Source organism: Lathamus discolor, chromosome 3 (assembly GCF_037157495.1).
Source record: "Lathamus discolor isolate bLatDis1 chromosome 3, bLatDis1.hap1, whole genome shotgun sequence".
Taxonomy (NCBI): Eukaryota; Metazoa; Chordata; class Aves; order Psittaciformes; family Psittacidae; genus Lathamus; species Lathamus discolor.
Genome location: NC_088886.1, coordinates 125,799,186 through 125,812,459, shown reverse-complemented (window position 1 = coordinate 125,812,459; position 13,274 = coordinate 125,799,186).

The following is a 13,274-nucleotide window of genomic DNA, read 5'->3' as shown; positions in this document are numbered from 1 at the left end:
CTGTGACATTGTATGTCGCAGTTCAGGACAGAGTCAAAGAGGTCAGAGAGGGCATGATCCATAGTCAGCTCTCTGTGATGGTTCCCCATCAAATACAGTGGTCAGCACCAGCTGGGCCAGCCACTGTTGTCTCTGAGCAATACCCTATTCTTACTAAAATGTACTGTCATCATGGCATATTTACTGTCCCAGAACCAGCTGTCCACCATTGTTCAATGGAAGGATGAACTTCAAGAGGTGTTGGCATAAATGCAAAACCCATTCCTGTGATCTCATCAACCACAATCAGATCTCAAGAGAGAACTCATACACTAAGAAATGCAATTTCTCTCTCCCCACCCTCCTTTTGAAGCCACACAAATTAGAATGAAGAAACCCCGGAAAAGGTCTCTGGACAGTTAGATGTCACAGGATGGATGTAATCCTTGGAGAACAGCTGTCTAACAGGAACATAATGTAATAAGAACTATGAGTCCCAGCTGATGTCAAAGCCCAGAGTCTTTCCTTACAGTACTTAGAAACTTCAAGGCAAACTAGAGGATTAAAAAATAAATAAATAAAAAATGACAGAAGGTGGGAAGGCATTTTAGCAAAAATCTCTGACAGACATTCCAGTTCAGACCCAAAGTCAGAAGGGAGACAACGTTATCTGTATGAATACATATTTGCATATGCAAAGAAGGCAGCTTTATTTGTCATTCATTAGCCAGTATCAAGTCTCCATTTTGCAGACATTCAGTCATTCAGTCACAGAATTATAATATCTGCCATGTCACTGATGTGGGTAATGACATTTAATGAATAGTCGCTGGGATAGATTTTCAGAAGCAATTAGTGATTTTGCATGAGCAACCAAGGTATCCCTTAAGGGCATTTTTTTCAGAATGATTTGGGCCTTTACCTGCTGTGTCATGATCTGTCTGTCCAAACAGGACAGTTAAAAGGAGAGGCATTCAAAATCATTAGTCTCTATCGAACACTTCCACCGCAGTGTACCACTAACCCATAGTCTCATGCTTGAGGAGAGAAACAATCACCTGGGCCTAAATACATAATGAACAACTTTGAATGTCTCCATCATTTTGCAGAGAAAGTTTGCAAGGAGTGAAAAAGAGAGCTAATTTCATCAAATAAATCATTTGTGACAAATGGCTCATCCAGTGCTAGCACTCAGAAAATTATTATTAGCAATAGCTGGGCTGGGTATGACAACCTATATTCAGGCATTCTTTTTACTTTCCTGCTTGTCCTTCACTAATCTCTATTATGGATAGAGGTTGGAGAGGAGTGAAAGGAAAGTTGTGTGGAAACTAATGCAATCATTAGGTCATTTTTAACCTTGCTGTAATTATCATACAGAAGGACCCAAATGAGCATAATGGAAGGCAAGACTGTAATTTAGACTTCCCTCAAAAAGAGGAAGAAATTAATATACTTTCTTTCAGAAGCCATCAGAATTTCTAGGTTTAATCCTTCAGGAAAAGCAAGTCCTGAGCATTCCTGTATGGCTCACTTCTCAGCATAGGCACAGGAGATTCAGAGTCTTGGGCCCATGCTTTTACAAAAGCCTGCCTTTCTAACACTAATGTTGTTATATTTTTTGAATGACATGGAACAGAAAATGGGATTAATAGAGGTTCCTTAATCACAGTATCACTGACTGCTTTTGGAAAGTCCTTGCTGAGGGCTGGGCTGGAAGTTAGTCTGGATTAAACCAAGAAAATACCCATATATATGTTACATTGTATACACAGGTATTCATACATTTATACGTATGCATGTATGTATACACAGGCAGATATACACACAGAGAAAAATGTGTGAAACAGGAAATCGTACAAGGTAAACTCACCCCTCACTAGGAGATCCATTTATTTCATACTTACTGACTAAAAATGTTTATTTCCTCTAGGAAGGGGAAGCATTTGCATCAGAATGAAACAATTCCGTGTAGACCTGCCACTGCCTTTTCAAAGTGGTTTTAACTCTGTGAGGGATAGCTAATTATACCACAATGTTCAGGCCTAAGTTAGACACACTTGTCTTACTTCTGGCTTGAGCCTCTGCTTTCTGCCAGTCTGGATTGCAGATTACACAGGAGTTAATGAATCCCTCCCACTCAGTAAAGATCTGCTGACAATGTGAGAATATTAACATAATGTAGCTATGTAGAAGGGTGAATATTCAGGTGGTTTTTGCAACCAATGTATTTTGCATTTGTTAAAAAAAAATCATTAGTTATTTTCAGCAACCACTATCAAAACTAAGTTGAAATAAAAAAATCCGATTTGATGCACTTATTTTCCTGACTCTTAGGGGCTGTTTTTCTCTTGTTCTAAGGATAATTACTTATACTTGCATGATGTTGTGAATTTCAGTCAGGGTAAGGAAAACATCAGACTTCACCATTGAAAATTTTTATGTCTGAACGTAGTTTAAACTAGAGCAAACAAATCCCATGACATTCCCATCAAGAGGGAAAAATCCCAGCCAGTCAAACTTTCTGTTCACTTCTGATATGTGTGTTGAATCAATTGAGGTTCAGGCAGAAAATAGAAACAAACTACAGAGATTTCATTGAGCTCACATGAAGGAAGGCCTTTTTTGGATGTGTGCAGGGCTGAAGATGAAGGGGTGAAGTGCAGCAAACCATGTCCTGGAGCTCACCAGAACTCCAGATTTTAACCTGTCATCCACACAGTTTGGAGATGAGTTTAAGCTTGAGACTGTATTCAGGCTCACTTTCAAAGGTTACAGAGATGTATCCAGCGTCAAAAGGCAGAATTAAGCCACAGGGAAAGAGTGTGGCAGATCCAGGAAGTTAACCCAAATGGTCTTTGCTTTCTTAACTGGAATCTATGTCCTCTATTATCTCTCTTTTTCAGTTCGCAAATGAGTTTCGTAAGTGTAGCAACTCAATAGAATGATAGTCATCTGGGACAATAGCATATGACTCAAATCTTATCCAGATACAGGCAGCAAAGTAAGTATGGCATAAACACCTTACTTGACTTTGTTTCTCCATCTTAGGGGTTAAGATGCTCATTGCAGACAGATCCAGGCAGCAGAGAATCTCAGCAGTGACAGGAAGGCCACAAGCACTCAGATGTGCCACCTAGAAACCTTTAGCATTGTCTAATATGAAGAAGAAAATGTGGAAATTAGCTGTATGCATCCTCTACATGTGTTAGTACCACTTATGTAATTGCACTTATTATAAGCAACTCAATTCCCATAGTGTCATTATGACAGATGGATAAACAAGGTGCAATATACTGTTCACTTTATGACAATGATCACATAATTCCAGCTTCACTGCTTTTAACTGTTTGCATGAAACACTGATTAATAAAGCTTTGAAAGGCTGTCAGACAAAGATATATGAATGTGTAAGTGATACAAGTGAAATTATTCCCCAATATAAATATCCCTAATGTTGCACAACTAGTGAAAGCAGATTAGGGATAAACATGATGCATTCTCTCCATCAGATTCGCCTTGGCAAAGGCTAAGCAGTGGCTACAACCAGCTATAGTCATTATCTTCCACTTTCTTTTTGTATCTACTTTTGTGTCCATTTAGATCACAAGCCTTTCGGAAACAGGTGCCTTCTTCCTTGTCTATATGTGTATGTGTGATAGTCCTAATCAGTTTGGATGTTTGCATAATATTACCATAGTAAACCATTAGAGAGAAGTATAGTAGTCTGCAAGCACGTCAGTGTGCAAAAAGTCACAATGAGAAAAGGAAACAGGAGTTACAAAGAGCTTAGGAGCATGGAGGGTTAATTCTTTTTTCACAAAAACATGTTACTGGAGCTGCATTCTGTGGATTAACATTACTGATACATCCATTTTGTTAAGTGGATATAGTTGTCTGCTGACATATTCACTTGAGATGATTGCATTATTGAGGTATCTCACTGAAACTGATACCAATTCACATCAGTGATTTTAGCAAAACTACAACCTAGTGGTGTCAGCTTTGAAGGTTTAAAATCTTTTTAAATTAAAGAATGGATCATTTAACAGTAATTTTGGTCCTGAATTAGAAAATGTGTTTCTTAGGAATTAAATTATTGGTCAGTGTTGAGGGGAACAAAGGGTCCTTAACAAATGATCAGATATCTGGCTATAGGTAGGTGAATCCTTATCCTTTCTATCACCTGGACAGTGATTGAAATGAAAGGTCAAGATGAAATCTGAGATATTGTGCTTGTTAGGTGATATGCCATGACTCTAGTTTATACTTCTGGTACCTAAGATTTCCAGAGGACCTCCTCTCTGATAATTATTCAAATCCCAAACCTGCTGAATATACCATGTTGCCCTTGGGATCTGCTATTTTGAAAACTGCTTCTTAAACATTCTGGGTTACAGCTTCCCCCGATGGAATTGTACATAGGTCCACCTAATTTTAATGCTGACTTTCATCAACTAGATGTCATATGGTGCTAAAATAAAACACAGAAGCCAAGTTCTAAAGGTTGTATATAATTTTAAGCTACCTAGAGAAATCAGGATTGCTTAGCTCTGGGGATCTTGTGTTAGCTTGTCTCAGTGATACAAAATACAACATCAAATGTAGAAGACATGGAGCAAATGGATTTCTTTTATAATTCTGTGGTAATCTTCACAGTTGTTCAGTCATTTTTCCTTTTTTTTTTTTTTTTTTTTCATTCATAAGCTATTTACTAGGAATAATCCTGTTAGGAGGATAGTGCTGTATACACACATCTCTCTACATATCTCGTTCTATGGCGACACCAACACTTGAAATCAGAAAGTGATTCCTAGCCCTGTGTTCCTTAAGGATCCCACCTTGATTACACTCTGTCGTCTATATCTGTGATGACAAATCATAAAGCATAAATCATAAAGCGGGTGTGAGAAAGACACTTTAAAATTTGTGTCTATTTGGTTATCAAGAGACTAAGTTTGAGAGGACATCATGCAACATCCTCAGTAAGTGTTGAACAAGGGATCTCCTGCATGCCAGAGGGGTCTGAAAGAGCCTGAAATAAACCCCACCACAGATGTTAAAAATCAAGTGTAAAATCAAAACTGTTTGATTTTAATGTTTATTTGTTGTTGGTTTTTTTTGATGGCTTGTTTAGCAAGCTTCCTTCTCCCCATGTGCAGGGCCCGATTTTCTTACAGCAAAAATGGGGGGGGCGGTGAGTGAGAGAGCGACTGTGTGACTTATGGCTGACTTTTATTTAAACCACAACACCTGTTATATAATTTTCTGAAGATAAACACTTATTTTAATGGAACAGGAGATTGCATGGCCATTGTGAAGTTCTTGAGCTTTCTGCTAGCTGTGGATTTCTCTGTTTAAGTCCAGATGAGCTATACAATGCAAAAATATATCTGGTAAGTTTTTATTGACATTACTAGGAAAGTGTAATGACTGTCGGTCTGATGTCAGCAGGAGGTGCTGTGAAGAAGGGGAAGGAAAAAAACCCTCCAAACCCCCTGCAGACATTCAAGAAGAAATCTTGTGCTATAGTTACAATTCGCAAAGAAAAAAAAATGACTTGGATAAACCTGGAGGCACCTTTATGTTTTTCCTTTTGAAACCTTCCATCTCTGACACAACGCTTCACTGTTCTGTCATTTCTGTCATCATGCCATGCTAGGCTAATTCTTTTTTTTCTTTTATTTTAGGATTATTTTTGGTCCTGAGAGACCCCAGTGTGCAAACATTTAAAACAAATAAAGTCTTTGTTAAGTTTTTTTAAAGTCTTTTAATAAGCAAACAGATATATTCTTTGTTGGAAAAGAAGCTGCAAATATCAGGGGAATTTCATTTCAAATGGCATGCAAGTTCTTCGTGTGGGTGGTGAGGTAGGCAGGCATCGCAGTGGTAGGTTATAGTCATGTTTATTATATACTGTGAATGTTACTTTGCTGATGTCAGGAAGCCTGGTGCACTAAAGAGCCTCCCTTCCATGCCATTTTCCCACTTGTAAAGAAATCATGATGGAGATTGTAATTGTAGAGGTATGCAGTCACAGAAATTGCATCCCAGGGAAGTGCTGCATCTTGCTGCAAATTATTGCTGCCCCTTTGTCTAGACAGAAAATGGCTGAACAACTCTCTTACGTTCCACCATTTCTTCCTGTTCTTTCCTGTGTGAATCCTTTTCACCACTTTCTTTCTCATTCACTTTCTTCTCATGACTGTATCAACACCTTTATTCCTTCTCAAGTAGCTTATGAATCAGTCAGGTCATGTGCCACCAAATTATGCCATTTCTCGCAGTCTCTTTGGCTCTCATAAGGTTCCTAAAATCATCAGTACTGTGGTTTGGTTTTGCATGTTGGCTTTAGTGAGGTTTTTTTTTTTGTTGTTGATTTATTTGGTTGTTTTTGTTTTGGTTTTTTTTGTTTGTTTTTGTGGTTTTTTGTTTGGCTGGTTGGTTGTTTTTGTTTTGTTTTGCTTTGTTTTGGTTTGGTTTTGGTTCGGTTTGGTTTTTTCCTTATTGTAACTGATGTTCCCTTTAATTGATTCTTTCTTCCCTGAAAGTCTGTTGTACTTTCCACATTGTTTCTGTCTTTGCTTTCTGACTTTTCCGCTGGTGCTCCTCCAGGCTTAGAGAGCTTCGGTGAGAGTTCTGCTATCTTTAGTTTTCCTTTGTGCTCTCCAGTGTGGAAGAAACACTTTTATCCCACTCTCGGTAATTTTCCTACTCACTCTTTTTCCATTGCTTTACATGTTGTTTTGTTATTACTATCTTTACAAACCTATCTTCACCTGTCACTGTCTGCCCTTGATTTAAAAAATGGAGGGCAGGCTATGTATCTTGCTGCACGGAGGAAATATTGCCGATAGAAAGCTGCAGGGCTAAAGCCAATGGCTAAAATGCTCAAACTTATCTATGCAAGATTTCCCTACAACCTCGTCTTCTTGATCTATGGCTGTTTTATGACAGTGAAGCAACCACAGATTAGATTCATCTGGCCTAGTGCTTTCATATTTCATCTGTATATATGTTGAAATGTATTTGCTGTTTGCTATGTGTATTTGCTATCACTCTTTTCTATTTGAGGAGGTGTTTTTTTTCCATCTCATAAAGGCTCTTTGGTTGGGACTCAGCTGCCTAAAAATGGGCATACAGTGCTGTTTTAAACATTGTAGGGTTTCCTGTTTGGCCAATTACTACCTTTCTAGAAGGGTACAAGGCTTGAAAAGGTTGTGTGCTCCATGCAGATGTCTCATACTGCTGCATTACCTTGATGCACATACCCCAGTGCATCTGTATATTAAATGGCTGTGACTAAACAACACAGCATCTCTCTTCTAATCTTGCCATCTTAAGCTTCCTCTGGCAACTTTTCAGGATGTCATAGGAGTCACACTTGTGCAGAAACCAAACAGAAGCACAAATTGCAGCAAATGAGAAACAAACCTGTACTACAGAGAAATACTTTCCTAGCACAAATACTTCTAAGTGAAAATGTTAAGTCAGACATAATAATAAAAAAGAAAAATAGAAAAAAGTAAAATAGACTTAAACCAAACCAAACCATTAACAATAGCCTTATCAGAAAGCCCTGTTAAAGTCAGCCATCATAGAGGTCATACTGGAATGCCGCATCCTTCTCTATGACTTTTGTTAGCTTAACCCTCAGCTTGAGAAATATCTGCTCACCACTGTGGATCTTCTGCACACTGTTCTACTAGAAACCTTCCCCTTCCCCTCCCTTTCCTCTACCCCCCCCCCCCCCCCCCCCATTAAATGTTTTCATGTTTTTCCTAAATCAGTTTGTAGTCTGTTTTGGAGCAACGTCTCTGTGTGCATTGAACTGAGACTACAGGGGCAAAAGGATTTTTGCAGCACCTCTTCCAAAGATCTGAGGCCCATTGTAATTCCACTGAATTAAGTTGAATAATATGAGGACTTCACCCATATTTCTGTCTCACAAATATATATATATTTCTGATGGATGAATTAGAACGTGAAATATTCCTCCTTTTCCTGGCATACGTTTTCCTCTTCCATGATGGACTTCATATTCCACATAGAAACGACAAGACAGTTTTTTCACCTATTATTTCTTAAAAACAAACCACCAAGAAAATTCTACATAATTACAGAACTACTCAAAATGTTAGAGGTAATAATGAAATGTTGACAGGAATCTAACTTCTACTGGGGAGGAATGAGCGATTTAGTTAGGATGAGCTAATAATATATTTCCAGTGGTAAGTAACAGCTCTCCGTTCTGGATAAAAATGATTATTTTAATAAGGCTTGAAATTGCAGGCATGATATGTGCTGTGATAGTACGTAGGATGAACCAGTAATGCAAAACCAAAAACACTAAATGGAGTTTGAGCAGGGATTCTCTGAGGGTTTGTTAAAGATTACAACAATAGTCTGTTAGCCATTGCAATTAGATTTGTATGACTTTGCATAAAACAATTATTTGCAATCTGGAAAAAAAAAAAAAAACAAAACACTAAAAGCCTTTTTTTCCCCCTTGTCTTTTTCTATCTTTTTCAAATATTTTGCTTTTTAATATTTAAAATGCATTTTCACACTTTATTATTTTTTGCTGTTTTCAAGGACAATACACAACTTAATTCTACTACTGTTTAAAGACTGCAGGGTATATCTCAGGATTATCATGCTAATATTGGAGGAAAAGACTAGCTTTTTCAGGGTACAGGCTGGGGTTGCTGTTGACAGCCTCATTATATTTTATGAGCAACAGTAAGTTAGACAGTAACCAGCCTTGGAGGAGGCTCATGGTCTGCTATAAAGCAGTTCTTGTGGTAGCCCACTGCCTTTCTGGTAGCCAGCTACATTATTTAAAGCGTATCAACTTCTTTGCTTTCTGTCTTTGATTCTCTCCTCACCCGTCTTTTCATTATAACCTGAAAGCTGTTTTGGGAGAAGCTGACAAAATCTACTACATAAGGCTGTGCTTGGCACAACAGGACACAGATCTTGGCTGGAGCTTTTTGGCAATGCAGTGATACAAATACTACACTGATAATAAAGGTTTCATACAGAAAGATCAATAGGTACAAGACATTAGTTCTTTAAAGCCTCCCCTCTCTTACGATGAGTGAGGAATAATTCATATACAATCCATCACCCTCGTAAGAGTTTTGTGAGAAGTGTATGAGGCTTGCACAGTGCTTTGAAGATGTAAAGGCAAATCTCTGGCTGTGTTAGAGTTCAGATAGTACAAGGTAGTTTAAAACAACCAAAGCAAAAAATCATCTACAGGACTTCTTGGCTAGTGGAGAGCAGCTGTGGAGGTGTAGTGGCTTAAGCCCAGCCGGCAACCTAGAGCCACCCAGCTGCTTGCTCACTCCCCCTCACTTTCTCCCCCTGCTCCCGGAGAGATGTGGAGGAGAATCAAAAGGATGTAACTCCCATGGGCTGAGATAAGAGCAGTCCAGTAACTAAGGTATAACACAAACCACTGCTGCTACCACCAATAATGATAAAGGAAATAACAAGGGAAAAGAATACAACTGCTCACCACCCGCCGACCAATGCCGAACCCGACCCAAGCAGTGATCTAGCTTTTCTGGGTAACTGCCACCAGTTTATATATACTGGGCATGACATGCTGTGGTATGGAATACCTCTTTGGCTAGTTTGGGTCAGGTGTCCTGTCTCTGCTTTCTCCCAGCTTCCCCTCCTCCCTGGCAGAGCATGAAACTCAGAAAGTCCTTGGTCAGAGTAAACATTACTGAGCAACAATTAAAAACATCAGTGTTATCAGTGTTGCTCCCAGGCTGAGAATCAAAACCACAGCACTGCACCAGCTACTAAGGAGAAAAACTGACTGCTACTGCTAAACCCATGACAGTAGGTTATTTCACCATCTCTCCTAGTGTGGCTGTTAGGATGAGAAGTCTCTTGCCTCTCCCTAGACTTCCCACTCCTTAGGGATGGACTTAAGATAAGCTCTTGTTAGAGAGGAGCCTGAAGATAATCAGTGCCTCCAAAGCTCCCCCTCACATGTGATCTGGGTAGAGCAGGGCATTAGAGCAAAGCACAAAACTCAGTCCAACAGCATATGTCCACCTCTGCATTAGCGCAGCATTGGACTTACAGCAGGGCTGCAGCCTTCAGTGTGCACTGAAGTTACAGAATCCAAGAACTAAACATGTCTTGAGCTTTCCTCACTGTTTCAGTGTAGACATAACTACAGTGGCCCAAAAGCTAGAGACACTTCAGGGCAACCGAGTCTATGTTGTGACCCCTCTTTCCCCACCTTATTCTCTCTGTCATAATTTTTGACACAAGATTTAACTTATGGTTTTCAGGCTCTATGTCCTAGATATTTCATCCCCAGAAAATTAACTCCAAGGTCAGCATGCATCCATGATGCGATCTGAAACTGATGTGCCTGAAACGGGGTTCAGTTAGGATGGAGAAGGCTAGAGGGAAGGAGTTAGCATTTTATGTACCAAATCTCATGTTCCTCAAACCTTTCATATATGGAGTCTTATTAATTTCAAATCTCCATCTCCATGTCATGCTGCCATTTGTCACACTGTAGACAATAAGTGTAAATGAAAATGAAAATAAATACATAAAGCAAGATCCGACCAAAAGAATAGATATTTAATGGGGAAGAAGGTAGCTTTCTTTTAATAATGTGTTATTATAAAGGAAAGAAGCTGAAGAGATGTTGTTTTTAATTTTTTAGATTCATAGAACCATTTAGGTTAGAAAAGACCAATAAGATCATAAAGTCCAATCACATCCCTAAATGCCACATCTGCATGACTTCCAGGGGTGGTGACATAACCACTTCCTTGAGCAGCCTGTTCCAATGTTCGACAACCCTTCCAGTGAAGAAATTTTTCATAATATCCAATCTAAACCTCTCCTAATCAATATGATGCCATATCTTGTCCTATCAGTTGGTACTTGGAAGAAGAGACCGACCTCCATCTCACTACAACCTCCTTTCAGGTAGTTGTAGAGACTAATAAGATCTCCCCTGAGCCTCCTTTTCTCCATGCTAAACAACCTCAGTTCCCTCAGCCACTCCTCATAAGACTTGTAACACAACTTTTGAAACTTGAAAATCACTTTTGAAACACAACAGAACTGAACAATTCCAGTTCTGTCCATTTAAGCTTTTCAGTGGGTCTAGATGGACATATTTCAAGACTTGAACAGAGCCATAAAGCAAGGCCAATTCATGCCTTCCTGAGAGCTCCTTTTTAAAAACAAAAGCATTTCTCAGAAAAAGACAAGAGAAGATTTCAGTCTATTTCAGAATAAGTCAATGGAACAGCCTACCTAGAGAACTGTACTTGGGGTCCTCTGTTTTGTTTTTTTTTTTTTTGCTTTTCTAGCAGAAGGGGTTCAATGCCACCAGGAGTTATTAGTTTGACATAAGAGTCACTTCACATAAATCTAGGGTTTATAGTTTGCAAAGGGTCTTAGAAGATTAGTTTTGCTGGCTTAAATGTACATATCCATTAATTTCTTTACAGTAAACCACAGTGCATCTCCAGCATTCACCTATTTGCAGGGAAGAGCTGAAAACAGTGATCTTGATGTCTTTTGGTCGTCTGAAAGCCTGTGCTATTATTTTGGTGGAGTAGGCAATAGAAGAATCAGTTTATTTACCACCAAATGATGGGATTCATTACAAAGAAGTGATGGCAGTCAGGGTAGTGTAAGATGTGATTTTTTTTCCAGAAGCAGAAAAGATACTTGGAAGAGTAGAAACCAAGTCCTCAAAACAGCATTTTTAAGTGCTTTTCATGCTCTGGTTTTGACCAAGCATAAAACTGTGAAGAGCTGCTTCACAAGCACTTCTTGACCTCCGTTGACTTCCATGAACAATCACAGCTCTTGCTAGCCTGAATAATACCTGTATGTGTACGCTTGTGTGTATGTATTTACACAGGTGTAAGCTTTCTCATCAGGAAGGATGGTAAGAGCTGTTGCAGCCCTGTTTGCACCAGGTCTGGTAAGACTCTCTCCTTTCTTCAGACCATCCTCCTCTTCCCTCTTATTTAAAACTGAAACACTTCTAGAAACACTGGGAAGAAGCTGCTTCTTCACAGAAAGTTAAGAGGCTTTATTCTCTGAGCAATCCTCTACAAAATACCAAAAAAAAAAAAAAAAAAGGGAAGGAAGCAAACAAACAAACCACTTCTATGCCATAAGCGTGCAGAAGGCATTAGTCTGAGAGAGCAAGACACAAGCCCACCTTTACTGTGAATACAGAGTTCTCTTGGGGTTGCTAAATAAGCTTTAATGTTAGGTGGTTCTCTTTTGCAATTAGGATTCAAAATAATCTTTGCTGTTCTAGATTTCTGCTTAAACTGCAAATTGTTATTTTAAAAAATACTCAAACCTGAATGTTCCTCCTGCAGAAGATACTGTGATTTCTATTGCTTTCTATTTGCAAGAAAAAGGAAAATTAAAAATGCATTTTTTTATATCAGCACACAGAGATTGGAAAGTTTTAAGTTGATGACGTTAATATGAACTCTTCTGAGGATGTTTTCACACAGAAAAGTTTGCTATTTCTAAACAATTTTCTTTCCCTTGAAGTAATTTTATGAAATTTTAGAATGCTCTTTTCAAGTGAGTGTGAAAGAAGCAACACAGCATTTTTTCATAGGAAATGCTCTGACAAGTCAATAAAAGCCCATTAAGATCTACTGCAGATACCGAAGAGGTGGTATGAGTGCAGCAAACATCTGAAAAAGAGAGGATGGCACAAGCTAATCCTGTCATGGGCCCTGTGGTGCTTTTCTCCAAAGGAAGAGTCAGCAGCAGGGGAAAATCCAAAGGTTACAGCAGCACACTGTAGCTTCTGCCCTTAACTCCTGACAGGCACAGTTTCCAAAAAACCTGAGCACTTCTCACTCCACTTCCAGTCGATGTAAGTGCAGATGTTCAGCAACTTGAGAAATTGCTCTGTCTTAAAGCTTTTTTCAGTAGAAATCTAACCATTTGTACAGCAGAACTAATGACTACTTGCGTGCTCCACAGAGAAAGGTAGTAGACAGCAGATGCAAATAATTTGGAAGGCTTTTGTACTCCTTTCTTGAAAGTTATTCTAGAAGTGGGAGAACAACTGTTACTGTTCTACTACTTGTTTAAAACAGGTTTTCAAAGGTCATTTTAAATTAATGGAAATACTGGTTCAAAAGTCAGGAGACTAGTTCAATATGACAAAGCCATCAGGAAAAAAGAGGTTATCCTCTCCTTTTTATGCTGATTATTTGGGTTTTGGCTGCATTTTTTGTTCATAGCTATTGTAAAAACAA